The sequence below is a fragment of the Trichosurus vulpecula genome, chromosome 2 (genome assembly GCF_011100635.1).
Source record: "Trichosurus vulpecula isolate mTriVul1 chromosome 2, mTriVul1.pri, whole genome shotgun sequence".
Lineage (NCBI taxonomy): Eukaryota > Metazoa > Chordata > Mammalia > Diprotodontia > Phalangeridae > Trichosurus > Trichosurus vulpecula.
This window is the reverse complement of record NC_050574.1, coordinates 87,870,352-87,884,323: the sequence shown is the minus strand read 5'-3', so window position 1 is coordinate 87,884,323 and position 13,972 is coordinate 87,870,352. Positions and strand designations below refer to the sequence as shown.

General features: G+C 39.6%; 1 pseudogene; it reads right to left on the bottom strand.

Annotated features, from left to right (window-relative positions):
• Window positions 1-2,209: 2,209 nt before the first annotated feature.
• LOC118836651 lies at window positions 2,210-13,654 on the bottom strand (annotated as a pseudogene).
• Between the last annotated feature and the right edge of the window lie 318 nt (window positions 13,655-13,972).

The following is a 13,972-nucleotide window of genomic DNA, read 5'->3' as shown; positions in this document are numbered from 1 at the left end:
CTGGGTAGGTGATTCTTGGTTTTAATCCTAGCTCCATTGACCTCCGGAATATCGTATTCCAAGCCCTTCCATCTCTTAAGGTAAAGGCTGCTAGATCTTGGGTTATTCTGATTGAGTTTCCACAATACTCAAATTGTTTTTTTTCTGGCTGCTTGCAGTATTTTCTCCTTGATCTGGGAGCTCTGGAATTTGGTGACAATATTCCTAGGAGATTTCTTTTTGGGATCTATTTGAGGAGGCAATTGGTGGATTCTTTCAATTTCTATTTTGCCCTGTGGCTCTAGAATATCAGAGCAGTTCTCCTTGATAATGTCTTGAAAGATGATATCTAGGCTCTTTTTTTGATCATGGCTTTCAGGTAGTCCAATAATTTTTAATTTATCTCTCCTGGATCTATTTTCCAGGTCAGTGGTTTTTCCAATGAGATATTTCACATTGTCTTCCATCTTTTCATTCCTTTGTTTCTGTTTTATAATATCTTGATTTCTCATCAAGTCACTAGCTTCCACTTGCTCCAATCTCATTTTTAAGGTAGTATTTTCTTCAGTGGTCTTTTGGACCTCCTTTTCCATTTGTCGAATTCTGCCTTTTGAGGCATTCTTCTCCTCGTTGGCTTTTTGGAGCTCTTTTGCCATTTGAGTTAGTCTATTTTTTAAGGTGTTGTTTTCTTCAGTGTATTTTTCAGCATTTTTTTGGGTCTCCTTTAGCAAGTCATTGACTTGTTTTTCATGGTTTTCTCACATCATTCTTATTTCTCTTCCCAATTTTTCCTCTACTTCTCTAACTTGCTTTTCCAAATCCTTTTTGAGCTCTTCCATGGCCTGAGACCAGTTCATGCTTTTCTTGGAGGCTTTTGTTGTAGGCTCTATGACTTTGTTGACTTCTTCTGTCTGTATGTTTTGGTCTTCTTTGTCACCAAAGAAAGAATCTAAAGTCTGAGACTGAATCTGGGTGTGTTTTCGCTGCCTGGCCATATTCCCAACCAACTAACTTGACCCTTGAGTTTTTCAGTGGCGTATGACTGATTGTAGACTAAAAAGTTCTATGTTCCACGTTTGGGGGGGATGTGCCAGCTCTGCCACACCAGCACTCCTCCTGCCCCAAGAACCCCCAACCCAGACTGGGCTTAGAGATTCAGCAGGCTGTGCACCCCTGCTCTGATCTGCCACTTAATTCCTCCCACCAGGTGGGCCTAGGGCCGGAAGCAACTGCAGCTGTAGCTGCCCTACCACCATTGCCCCTGGGGCGGTAACCAAACCACGAACTCCTTCCACTCCCTCAGCTTTTCCCACTAACCTTCTCTGTTGTCTTTGGTGTTTGTGGATTGAGAAGTCTGGTAACTGCTGCAGCTCACTGATTCAGGGCACTAGGGCACACTCTGCCCAGCTCCTGGTCTGGTTGGTCTGCGCCGCTCATGCTGGGCTCTGCTGTGCTCCACTCTGCTCTGCTCTCAGCTCCGTGTGGGATAGACCTCACCCAGAGACCATCCAGGCTGTCCTCGGCTGGAGCCCTGCTTCACTCTGCTCTTTTGTGCGTTCTGCAGTTCTAGAATTGGTTCAGAGCCATTTTTTATAGGTTTTTGGAGGGACTCGGCAGGGAGCTCATGCTAGTCCCTGTTTTTCAGCCGCCATCTTGGCTCCGCCCCTAAATGAGTGATTTTTATAGTGGATCCCAGGACAAAAATGCTTGTAAGATAAATGCCTGAGTCCATGATTGTACAGTGGGCTCATGGGGATCATGTATACAAACACCTTTAATCAGTATTGGCATTTAAGTGCCCTCATGAGGACTCTGCTGACCAGACTGGTTTTCTTGTTGGAGTTCAGACATGTTCCAGATACAAAAAATAAAAAGAGACAAAACACACTGAAACACCAAACCACCCTCAGAGACTGAATCCTCTTAGAAAGGTGCTATTATTGGTCAGTTTTCAACTGTTTCTCTTCATACCAGGCTGGAGCCGATACGGCAAATATTACAGGAAAAATAGTAAATTCTTAACTTATTCCATCTTCAAAGTTGGAAAAATCAGACCGTTACTAAAATAAGCAATTTCTCAATTTTGTTACAGCAGCTGGGGTCCACAGCAGCCACAGAGCCATGGGGCAGGCGTGTTGGAACATGGGAAGTCCACAGATAGAAGAAAACTCACTTGGAATGGGCACAGTCCAGTTCAGCTGAACACAGGTTCAGGTTAAGGCAGCGTTCCTCACCGATGAACACATCGGAAAAAGCTGCTTTTCCTTTGTGGGTTGGGGGTGATTTTGATGCTCTGGTTGTTGCCTTGTGGACTACTACCCTCCAATATTTTGTCCATTTTTGCTTTGATGTCTCTTACAAGAGTGAAAAGTGCATTCTCTACATTGATATTGGCCTTTGCTCTTGTCTCCATGAATTTAATTCCATAATCAAGTGGTACCTTTTCCCCTCTTCTTTGAAAACTCGTCTTCTTTCATTCACATCACATTTGTTTCCAAGTATCATCTTTTCTGCATTTGCGGAGGCATGCTCTTCAATGTTCCAAATCTAGTTCTGGGTATTATCAAAAGATTTCTTACTGGTGATGTCATCGACCAGGCATGATGCCCATTGCCCTCTGTAGCATGCAGTTGTCATTGTTCGAAACCATTCCTGACCAGCTGTGTCTCATATCTGTAGTTTAATTCTTTTGCCATATAGCTCTATGGTTCTAATTTTGAAGTCAGTGTCTATGGTGGAGATGAAGGTGCAGCTGAAGGCATCCTGGGAGAATCAGAACAGGACACAGGCCTTCCCCACTCCCCTGTCCCCGATCAGCAGTAGCTTTGACAGATAATCTACAGTCTTCGGCATATTACACACTATACCTCCTCGACAGGAAGTGCTGGCAGAACCTCGACACTGGATGCTGCCCTTGTAAATCTGGGGCAGGCTGCCCACAATTGGTCGAGATCCCACTGCAGTTCATGGCAGCCACTGCCAACCAGTTGCAGCCCCTGGACTCATCAGTGGGCCCCAGGAAGAAGATGGGGAGACAAAGCAGGAAGCAACCATGACTGTGTTGGGTCCTGTCCGCTTAGACAACATGGCCTTGGGATTGGCCAGAGACAAAAACTTGAGGTTCAAATGGGGACTGGAGTGAGATGGGGTGAAGGAGGAGACAGGGGATAGAGGGTGCCACTAATTCCTGGAGCTGAGCCCAGAGATCTCACCCTTGGCCTCAGCTGGGCAAGGGAGACCCAGCCTGGCTCCCATCCCCAAGGTGAGGCTCCGCCCCTTGTAGGGGCCAGTATGAACATTTTTATAGCACTTTAGGCATAGTTCCAAATTAGTTGCATCAGTTCACAACTCCACCAACAACGCCTTAATGTTCTAGTTTTCCCACATCTTCTCCAACATTTATAATTTTCCTGTTTTGTCAGGTTAGCCAAGCTGCTAGGTGTTCTGTGGTATCTCAGAGTTGTTTTGATTTTGCATTTCTCTAGTCAATAGTGATTTAGAGCATTTTTTTCCCTATGACTATAGATGACTTTAATTTCTTCCTCTTAAAACTACCTGTTCATATCCTTTGAGCATTTATCAATTGGGGAATGACTTGTATTCTTATAAATATGACTCAGTTCTCTAGAGGCCTTTATAAGAAACACTGGTTATAAAAATTGTTTCCCAGCTTTCTGCTTCCTTTCTAATCTTGGCTGCATTAGCTTTGTTTGTGCAAAAGCTTTTCAATTTAATGTAATCAGAATCATCCATTTTGCATTTCATAATGTTCTCTATCTCTTATTTGGTCATAAATTCTTCCTTCTCCATAATTCTGATAGGTAAACTATTCCTTGCTCTCCCAGTTCGCCTTTGTATCTAAATCATGTACGCATTTTGACTTTATCTTGGTATAGGGTATAAGATATTGATCTATGCCTAGATTTGGCCATACCATTTTCCAGCTTTTCCAGCACTTTTTGTCAAATACTGAGTTATTATCCCAGAAGCTGGAGTCTCGAGGTTTATCAAGTAGTAGATTGCTATAGTCATTGACTGTTGTGTCTTGTGTACCTAAGCTATTCCATTTATCCACCACTACTTCTTAGCCATTGTCAAGTAGTTTTGATGCTTGCTGCTTTATAATACAATTTGAGATCTTGTACAGCTAGGCCACCTTCCTTTGCATTTCTCTTCATTAATTTCCTTGATATTCTGGATCTTTTGTTTTTCCAGATGAATTTTTATTATTTCTTTTTCTAGCTTTATAAAATATTTCTTGGTAGTTTGATATGGAACTGAATAAGAAAATTAAATTAGGTAGAATTATCATTTTTATTGTATTATCTCGGCCCACCATTGAGTAACTGCTCTTAGTCCAGTCGTTTAGATCTGACTTATTTGTGTGGTAAGTGTTTTGTAATTGTGTTCATATAGTCCCTGGGTTTGTTTTGGCAGGTAGAGTCTCAAATGTTTTGTAATGTCTACAGTAACTTTAAATGGAATTTCTCTTTCTATCTCTTGCTGTTGGGCTTTCTTAGTAATACATAGAAATGCTGATGATTTATGTGGGTTTATTTTATGTCCTGCAACTTTGCTAAAGTTGTTTGTTATTTCATGTAGTTTTTTACCTGAATCTCTAAGTATACCATCATCTCATCTGCAAAGAATAATTGCTTAGTTTCTTCTTTGTCAATTCTAATTCCTTCACTTTCTTTTTCTTCTCTTATTACTAAAGTTAACATTTCTTTGTTTTGTTTTTGTTTTTTTTTGGCAGGGCAATTGGGGTTAAGCGACTTCACACAGCTAGTACATATGCCCAGTGTCTGAGGCTGGATTTGAACTCAGGTCCTCCTGACTTCAGGGCTGGTGCTCTACTCACTGCGCCACCCAGCTGCCCCCTAAAGCTAACATTTCTAATACCATATTGAATAACAGTGGTTGATAATGGACATCCTTGTTTCACCTCCAGTCTTTCACCTCCAATGCTTCAAGTTTACCTCCACTACATATAATGCTTGCTAATAATTTTAGATAAGTAGTAATTATCATTTTAAGGAAGACTCTATTTATTATTATGCTATCTGGTATTTTAAAATAAGAATGGGTATTGTATTTTGTCCAAAACTTTTTCTGCATCTATTGAAATAATCATACGATTTCTGTTTGTTTTCTTCGTGATATGGTCAATTATGCCAATAGTTTTCCTAATATTGAATCAGCCCTGCATTCCTGGTACAAATCCCAACTTGTCATAGTGTATTATCCTCAAGATAAATTGCTGTAATCTCTTTGCTACTATTTTATTTAAAATTTTTGCATCTATATTCATTAGGGAAATAGGTCTAGAAATTTCTTTCTCTGCTTTGGTTCTTCCTGGTTTAGGTCTAATGACCATATTTGTATCATAAAAAGAATTTGGTAGGACTCCTTCTTTGCCTGTTTTCCCAGATGGTCTATATAGTATAGTAATTACTTGTTATTTAAATGTTTGATAGAATTCATTTGTAAATCCATCTGGTACTGGAGAGTTTTTCTTAGGGAACTCATTGATGGCTTGTTCTCTTTCTTTTTCTGGAAGCCATGAATTGTAGGAGGCAGAGGTTTTGGTGAGAGAGCATCTGAGGCATGTGGTCATCCAGTATAAAGGCAGGGAGATAGGAGATGGAGGATTCTGTGGGAGGAAGAGCAAGTAGCCTGGATTGTAGAGTACTTGGAAGGAATTAAAGTATGAGACAGGAAAAGTTAGGAGGGGCCAGGTTGTAAAGAGTGTTGTTTGATAAATGGTTGAAGGGTATGAACAGGCAGTTTTCAGATAAAGAAATTCAACTATCTACAATCATATGAAAAATGCTCAAAATCCCTATTGATTAGAGAAATGTGAATTAAAACAACTCTGAGGTACCATTTTACAGCTATCAGATTGGCTAATATGACAGAAAAGGAACATGATAAATGTTGGAAAAGATGTGGAAAAATTGGAACACTAATGCATTGTTGGTGGAGTTGTGAACTGATCCAACCACTCTGGAGAACAATTTCTAACTATGACCAAATGACCACCAAGCTGTGATCCAGTGATTCTGCTACTAGGGCTGAATCCCGAAGAAATCATAAAAAAGGGAAAGGGAGCCACATGTACAAAAATATTCGTAGCAGCTTTTTATGGTGGCAAAGAATTGGACATTGAGGGGATGTTCATCAAGTGGGGAATGACTGAACAAGTTGTAGTATGTGAATGTAATGGAATATGTATTATAAGAAATGATGAGCAGGAAAACTTCAGAAAAACCTGGAAAGACTTACATGAACTGATTCTGAGTGAAGTGAGCAGAGCCTGGAGAACATTGCATACAGCAACAGCAACATTGTGTAATGATGAAGTATGATAGACTTGGCTCTTCTCAACAATACAATGATCCAAGATAATTACAAATGACTCTAATGGAAAATGCTACCCACATCCAGAGAAAGAACTATGGATTCTGAATGTCAATTGAAATATACTATTTTAACTTTTGTATTTTTTTCTCATGTTTTTTCTCTTTTGTTTTGATCCTTCTTTATCAATGTGACTAATATGGAAATAGGTTTAACATGATTGTATATTGTATAACTTATATAAGAATGTGTCTTGTCATGGGTAAGGGGTGGGGAAGGAAGAGAGGGAGGGAGAAAAATTTGGAACTCAAAAAGTTTACAAAAATGAATGTTGAAAACTATCTTTACATCTAACTAGAAAGAAGTAAAGTAATATAAAGAAAAATAAATGGAGATAATAATAGCAAAAGTGATCATCAAAAACAGTTCTTACAAGTAATTGGGAAGAAAATAAAATATTAAAAATATAATTTCCTGTTCATATTTTGATCATGATTTTGATCATTTGTCTCTTGAGGGATGGCTCTTAATCTTATAAATTTTAATTAATTCCTCAAATAACTTGGAAATGAGAACTTTCTCAGGAACTTGATCCACAGATCATAGGCCACCCCACCTCGCACTTATTTGCCGCTATTTTAGCTGCATTGGTTTTTTTTCCAAAATCTTTAATTTTATTTAATCAAAATTTACCATTTTAACTTTAATGATCCTTTCTATCTCTTCTTTGGTAATGAACTTATATAGAAAGGGGCACATGGAAAAAAAAACAATTCCAGCTGGCTGAATTAATTTTTTTATTCTGAATTTAACAAACATATAGAGTGCATTTTTATTCTGCACAGTAGAACAGAAAAAAGAAAATTGTCCATAAAATCTATCATGTAAAGCTTGATTTTATTTTTTGTTTGTTTGTTTGTTTGTTTTCTGGAACAGATTACTGGGTTTTATTTCTCATATTTTCTAACATTCTCTTTCATTTCATAGACTTGTTTAATCTGTTCACATTTAAATTACTTCTTGTTATGCTTCTTTTTTTCAGTGTTTCTTTTCAGTTGATTTCTATGCTTTTTCTCTTATTTTTTGAATTCCATATTTTATTAAATATTTTTCAGTTTTCAGCATTGATTTCCACAAGATTTTGAGTTACAAAATTTCTCCCCATTTCCACCCTCCCCCCCCAACTCCAAGATGGTATATATTCTGATTGCCCCGTTTTCCAGTCAGCCCTCCCTTCTGTCACCCCACTCCTCCCCCATCTTGTTTCCCTTTACTTTCATGTAGGGCAAGATAGATTTCTATGCCCCATTGCCTGAATATCTTATTTCTGAGTTGCATGCAAAAACAACTTTTTTTTGAACATCTGCTTTTAAAAATTTGAGTTCCAAATTCTCTCCTCTCTTTCCTCCATACCCACCCTCCTTAAGAAGGCAAGCAATCCAACATAAACCACATGTGTATCGTTATGTAAAACCTTTCCACAATACTCATGTTGTGACAGACTAACTATATTTTGCTCCTTCTCCTTCTTATCCTATCCCTCTTTATTCAATTTTCTCCCTTGACCCTGCCCCTTCTCAAAAGTGTTTCCTTTTGATTACCACCTCCCCCTATCTGCCCTCCCTTCTATCATCCCCCCTTTTATATCCCCTTCCCCCCTACTTTTCTGTGGGGTAAGATACCCAATTGAGTGTGTATGTGATTCTCTCCTCAAGTCAAATCTGATGAGAGTAAGATTCACTCATTCCCCCTCACTTGCCCCCTCTTCCTTTCCAACAGAACTGCTTTTTCTTGCCACTTTTATGTAAGATAATTTACCCCATTCTATCTCTCCCTTTCTCCCTCTCTATATATATTCCTCCCTCATCCCTTAATTTGATTTTATTTTTTTAGATATCATCCCTTCATATTAAACTCACCCTGTGCCCTCTGTCTATATATATGTATATGTATATGTACATGTATATGTATGTATATTCTTAGATGTTTTAAACTGATATAAGAGCAATTAGGTATTAATACAAATAGTGTAACTAGTTACTAGAACTAAATCAGAGACATCTTCAGTTTAGGGAAAAGAATTTCAATGTAAGTCTCTTTAAGAGAGATAAGTTGTAGAATATTTTTGTATTATGGGAAAAGTTAAATGTGTATTTGAATTCATTCCATAGTCTAAAACATAAAGATAAAGTTATATGGTTCAGTTCTTTCAGATCAGGCATAATTAGAGAAGAATAGAAAAATAGAGGAGAATCTGATGCAAATGTGTTAGAGCAATAACTTATGATCTTAATGGGAAGATTTTATGAACAAGGGAGGAAATGCATGCAAGCTATTTAGAGCTAGCTTTAAGGATGTTCCTTAAGCAATGTGAGATTATAGTCATATCCTAAACTGATTATTAGAACTTGCTATTCAAAGACTTAATGGGACTGTTAACTGACTGTTTTTCTGAGTCTAACTCCAGGTGTGAATATCAAGGAAGGCTGACCCCAAGATGCTAGCAGCCTCTTGTGGGGGAGGGCAGGCATGAGCTGGAAGTATGATTTCTTGGCAAAGCTGAGAGGACAACTGTTCAGCACGTGCTGAGGTGGGACCCTCTTGACTTGATCCTTTTAACTGAAACCTGGCAGACTTTAAGCTTAGCTCAATGCAGCTTGCAGTTTGACATAACTTCTGCCTGGAGTTGATAGGAAGCTGGGGAAAATATGGTCCCCTTACTCTAAGTCCCTACTCTCTTGGTGGCAAATTTCTATAATCAGAAGATTTTGTAAGTACAGTAACAAATCTATTAAAATAATTGATTATGGAACATTTTAGGTTACTATAGGACTGGAACTAGTGTTCCTGTATATGTTAGGGTAGTTTATGAGGGTCTTGTATAGGGTCTTGTATAAGTTAGGTTTTTTCTTGGTAATGGTATGGAGACAATTAGGTCAAGGGCTTGTGAGAATATCATTTTGTTATTTGGTTAATATCAAGCTTGCCCAAAGCTTTGTTACAATTAATAATGTTAAAATGGCTTGAGTTTATTCTGTAAATGCCATCAAAGAAACATGGCATGACAAAAGTTTATGATGTTCTATGTACTGTAAGATTTTGTTATTTAATGTGTTTATGAATGTACTGGAGCCCATTGTTAATTCCTGAGTGAGATATCATCCTCCTGGTGAGGAAATTAATAATGAGTGGATGTAAAATATAAGAAACTGGGTTCTGATGTGAATTTCTTAAATAGAGCAATTAGTCAAGGTTCCAATTTTGAATTTGTAAAATGATCAGAGTTATAAGGATTAGAAATGGTAACTTAAAATTGTGCTAAGATGACTTTTGTAGGAGAATGGACAGAAAGCTGGTTCCTATAAGAAGACAAGAGGAAGATGCTGGGATGCTGTGCTAAAGATGACAGAGCAAATGCCAAGGACCAGAAGACTTTTGATGCTCCCTGCCAGACAGCTGTATAGGAAAAGACTTTTTGAATCTTAAAGGGACAATTGTATCATCATTTTCCTTTGGGTCTCTGTATCTGTATTTACAAAGGGGACTGCCCCCTTTGATTTGTCAATGCATCAGAGATTTTGAGGAATGGAAACCTTAGAAAAGGGTAATGGGGATGCAAGCATGATGGGAAGATAAGTTGATAGACAATTTATATAGCAATGATGTGTGAAGTCTTCAAAATCATAAGAAATCAGAGGGGGGGACTGAATGGAACGGATAATTGTGAAGACTTCACACAGGGGTTAAACTCTTCTCATATTTCTGAAATAGGGAATGTCTGAGGGAGTAGGAGAGGCTTGGGATTTGGCCTTGTGGTGAGTCTGGAAGGTCAGGGTCTGGAGCTGTGGGTGTGCCCTTCCCCTTCTCTTAGATGTTAGCACCAAATAGGAAGATAATGGACTACCCATGAGCTATTTTTATTCTGCTCTAGGAAGGTCTCTTCCCCTCCTCCTCATTTCTTCTTCTAGACTTTCAGATGCCAGTCCTGGCAGTTGAGTTCCAGATAGGGAAAACCTGAATGGACTGGATCAACCTTGGTCCTCTGTCTAGTTTTTTTGTGCCTAGACTGTAAGCCCACCTCCCAGCCAATGGTAAGAAAGGATAGAGGTGGGCAGTAATCTTTTAATTAAGAGTATAAATTAAGGCAGCATTCCCTTTTGCCTTGTCTCCTCCATTATGGAGGTGTGCCCAAATCTTGCAAGGTTTGTAAAATAAATTCACTTTGCTTCTTCAAAGGATGTCACTCCTATTATTTGAAAATTCTGTACCATACATGGCTTACTATTGTTCTAAATGTGCTGATCAATCTGGAAGGATTATTTGGTTGAAACTTATTGTATTCTTTGGTAATTTAAATACATTCATTTTAAAGCTAAAATAAAAAATATAAAAGATGAACAAAAATGTATTAATTAAAATAAAAAGGCCTGTTCTGTAAAATTTTGATTCAGTCAAAAGGCCTCACTTAAGGACCTAGAAGGCCACATATGGGCTTAGGTTTCCCACTCCTGCTCTAAGCACTCCACAGAGCCTGCTTCAGCTGCCTTTATGCACATTGGAACAAGTTGTTCTCATCTGCCCCTTCCACCAGGGGAAGTCTTCACATGCTTGGGGTAGACACCCTGCCTTACTCACTGATGGGTCTTTGGTTTCCCCCAACCTGGTTTGATCCATCTGCCCCTGTGTGGATGTGGCCCCTGTGCATGTTACAACTTCTTGGAGTCACAGGTGAGAGTTAGATAGATCAGGTGGACAGAAGAGATGGAAAGCAGCCCTGAAGAGGAAGAATGACTTGTCTTCCCTGAACGCACCCTACACCCCAAGGCAGAAGTGATAGAAAGCCCCTGAAGTTTACTGAGTAGCGTGGATGCCAAGGTAGGAGAGATTGCTTTAGGAAAGTAAGTTTGGCTGCTGAAAGGAAGATAGAAGAAAGTAACAAATATCCTACAGCTTATTCCATAGGAATTTCAAAATGGATAGGGGACCTGAATATTAAAGGACATTCTAGGTACAGGGAAAAGTATGAGCCAGATGATACATAGAGAGAGAGAGCAAAGATTCTACAACTGAGTCTAAGCTCTGCAGGAGGAGAGGGCAAGCTCCCCTGCCTCCCCCCGCCCCGCCCCCCCCCCCACCTCCCTCTCCTTCCCTGTTTATTCCGTTTATTGGCTGAGAGAGTTCTTCTGTCAATGGCAGATTCCGCCTGGCTCCTGCTCATTGGCTCCCATGGGGATGGTGGGGTGGGGCGATCTACCTGAGGCGATGTGCACAGCCCCGCCCACAGTGAGTCTGTTACTTCCTCTTTCAGCTCCCTGTTCAGTGATTGGACGGGATAGGGAGGTGATGGATGTTCCTGGGGACCAGGGGATCGTCTAATAAAGAGTCATTGGTTTAGATCTCTGCCTCAGTGTTTTTTCTTGTAGGTTGGGCAATTATAATCCTCATATGTAAATATTTCTGCTTTTCTTCATTTCTTTTAAAGCATGTATATTTTGTGCGTCTGTGTGTCTGTGTCTGTGTCTGTATAAACAGTCAGAAGACTTGGGCTTGAGTCACAGAATGAACACTACTATCAGTGGCTATAAAAACTTTGTATCTTGGACAAGTTATTTTCCTTCTGTGGGCCTCTTTCCTCACCTGTCAAATTGAAGAGGTTAGACTAGATTTTATTTAAGATCCAGATTATAATATTTCCTGAAAAAGGTCTCTGATTTCCATAAAAACAATTTTGTTTCCAGAGTAAGCGCAGGAGATGGAGGGATGGATGCTAGGTCCCCAGAGGGGAAAAAAAAATAGGGGTTTAGAAAAAAAAATCCCTTGATACTATAATTTAATACTTCAATGGATCTGTGAACTCCTTAAAACAGAGGACTACAACTCTTCTACAAGTTTTACTTGCATGGAAAATTCCTTTCACCAGTGTAAAATAGCCTACAAATCCAAGTTTGTCATCATCATATCTTCTAAGCCTCTGAGAAAAAAGGAGAGGAGGCTAATATTGAAGATTTAAGAATAACGGGGGAGGAAGAAATAGCAGACTGTAAGAAAAACAAATTTTTGAAGCTATTTAGAGACTATATCACCAGTGCGATACCCACAGCAGCTGCTAAGAATATGCAGGTGTATTCCCAGGTTTGAATCATAAAATATAACATACTCTCTTCACTGAAGACAAAACCAAAACATTTATGCAAACACCAGGAAGCCAAATCCATCATAGTAACAAAGATATCTATACACATTATCAGTGCAGGGGGCACCACCATCCCCAAGCCTTCTTTCCATCAGGCCACCCCACAAACAAGCTCCCTTAGGCAAAATGGCCCTCTCTTGCCCATGCTAGCTGCTCTGTTCTCTTTGCCTCCCCTCTTTCTCCAAGCTCCAGCTCACTCCAACTTCCTGCTCCACCCCTTCCTACTTTACCTGTTCAGCAAGCTCCTCCTACCACAGACTCCATGTGACTCAGATTCATGTGACTCAGGCAGGTTGCAAAAGCCTCTTAATGGATGGGAAAGGTCTTCCCATTCCCATTAACATAATATTCAGCCCCAAGATCTTTCCTATCCATTACATGGGTCAATGGGAGTTTAGGGATAGCTGGTATCAACAGAACTTTAAAACAGTATAACAGGGATAAAACAAAATAAACACATAAAACAATATCTTAGGGTGGGGTTGGAGGACAAGCACCCCATCATTCCCCCCTCAAATGAATGGGGCCCAAAGTCCCTTGGGGTAAGGTGCAAAGGTCTCTTCTTCTATAACTACTTCCTGCTGAGATAGGACATACAGCTGTCCCTGCCCCAAGAGGTCCCATTCGAGGGGTCAGTTCTTTAGCCAGCATCCAGAGTTTGGTCACTGCCACCTCTAGGGGTGACACAACACAGTCTTAGACATGGGGTGACACCCAGCTCAAGCAGTCAGGCATCTACAAATAGAGGGCACCAAACCTCTAGGAAACAAATCTAGCAAACAAGTTGAACAGACAAAAAGTCAAAAAGAATAAGGAGACAATAACCAGAAGCAGGATAGGTATAGCATCAGCTGTGCTTCTGGAGTCCATGAACCCACTGTCATAGCCTTACTCATGGTAAAATATATGACTTAAGGGTGCCTGGTACACGATACTCTTTTAAAGTATTTGTTTCAGAAGGTTCAGGTAAAGTGATTGGGTCCATTTTTTTTTACCCACTAAAACTGTATTAATTCCTACCTTTTTTACTGCAAATTGGCATCTCCCCTCTGGTAAATTTAAAGTCATACCTCTTAATATATCTATTCCAATGATGTATTTAGGAATGGGTACAATGGCCATGGTATATTATTTCTTAGGTAATTGTCCAATTTTCATTGATAGTTTAACTTCTCTGTCTGATATTTCAGCCCTTCCTAGGCCTGTGATGGTAATAGGAGTTCCATGTCTAAACTTGATAGGGTTTCTGTATATAAGGGAGGCCTCTGCCCCAGTTTATTAATGCCCTAGTTACAGTAATTGATCCATTTTTCCAATATATGGTCAAACTGATATGGGGTCTGTAATCCCATCAGTGTATTTAATCTGAGCTGAGACTTGACCGATTTCCTACTCTCCCTGAAGGTGTGACAAACTTGAATAAAATGATTCAGCAGAATC